Genomic DNA, 1,741 nt, shown 5'->3' on the forward strand with positions numbered 1-1,741 from the left:
GTTTGCAGTCGGTCGATATGCGATCCTAAAGAAGAAAATCCAGGTATGAAATGTTTATGAAAAAAATGATCACACAGGTATAATGGTATACCGGGGCTGGGACCGTAGCCTATTCCGTTAACCGCGCGTCAGAGATTGCGTGAGAGGGGTCAGAAAGCGCGAGGACGGATTTATCAACCAACGACAGCTAGGCTAAACTCTGGTTTAACAACATGTTCCTTGTGACAGTGGCACCACCAGACGTCACACCATCAAGCGTCTATCAATTTGGTGGCAATATGGCAATAAAACCTTGAATTGAAACTTAACAGTATTTGGGTTTAAGGCTATTGAAATATTGAAATATACAGAAAATCCATGTAAAATATTTGTATACCAAGAATTTGGTGAAAGAGAAAGGATAAAACAATCTAGTTTTTTTTGCGATCACTTCACTGGACGACAAAATAATAATAATGTCTCACAGATATACTTTCATTTGATCTCTCATTTAGGCCTATGAATTTCACAGGTAACCTGGGACTGGGCTACCTCAACCAGAGATGGTGCCAAAAAAGATACCACAGGTGAAGGTGCTGGACCGACTTGACTCCCAGTGTATACACTGCCCTCTACCGTACCCAGGTGGTACTGCTGATGAATGCATGATATGAAATTATGACGATCTGCATGCAGTGCACTCTTCTGATTGTGTTGTCATGTTGTAGCCGATGTATATCTCACCCCCTGATCGCCTCACCTCCACGATACCACATCCGCGGAGTTGAGTGCAGACGAGAGCGTTCGGAGTGAATCTCCGATTCCGTGTATCTACGTTTGTCCTCTGTTGTTGCGTGCCTTTCTTTGTTTGTTGAAATCCTTACTTTTTAATAAAACGTTAATCAAATACAACCACCGACTGTTTCTTTGTTGCTGTATCTCCAAGATAGCAACTCAGCTTTCTAAGTGAGGCACACTTTGTGTAGGCTAAAGCATAATATTCCATGGTTTATTAGTGTAGGAAAGGTACGATTTTTCAATTGTGTTATCAATTATTATTCATATGCAATTACCTTTTGAACTAATTCCTATATTGAAATACCCCTAGCCATAAATAACTTGTAGGCTGGCCCACACAATTAATCTCAGTTACTCTATCAATTGTAATGAGTGGGGATTCAAAGTGAAACAAAATCAGAGGATATGGGCAATCTAGACCTTTTGTGATCCGCCCAAACATTTAGTCACATTGAGGGAATTCTATTACACTGGCCCGGGTTGAACCGGCCAATGGCCCGTCACAACATCGGGCGAAACTGGGAGGAGCACCCTTCTCAAATCAAACAGCAATCTGCGCCACTCGGTCATGTTCCAACAAGGCAGCTAGGTACATCCAGAAACATATAACATCTATTTTCCATAAAATAAAAATAGTTTTCATTGGGAAGGTAGATAAAGCGTTTTTATCAAAAGCAATAATTTTTGCATGTAAAAACACAGAATCCTACTCATCACTCACTTTTGTTTTGAGCCGACTTCGCCGTCGGCCAGAGTGGGGTACCTGGCTTAGGCCCGGGAGGCAGCCCGATTCCAAAACGAATGCAATCACTTTTCACCCGGTTCAAACTCCACTCACCGTGGTAACCCGGCCGGATAAACGAACCCCCTCATTGTGCTAGCCCTGTGCGCGCTCACACACACGTTATCCGTAATCGCGCCCCACCCGAGAGTAGACTCTCTAATCGCTAGCCTCAAACCAACT

This window comes from Coregonus lavaretus, assembly GCF_964263955.1.
Source record: "Coregonus lavaretus genome assembly, chromosome: 2".
NCBI classification, from domain to species: Eukaryota; Metazoa; Chordata; class Actinopteri; order Salmoniformes; family Salmonidae; genus Coregonus; species Coregonus lavaretus.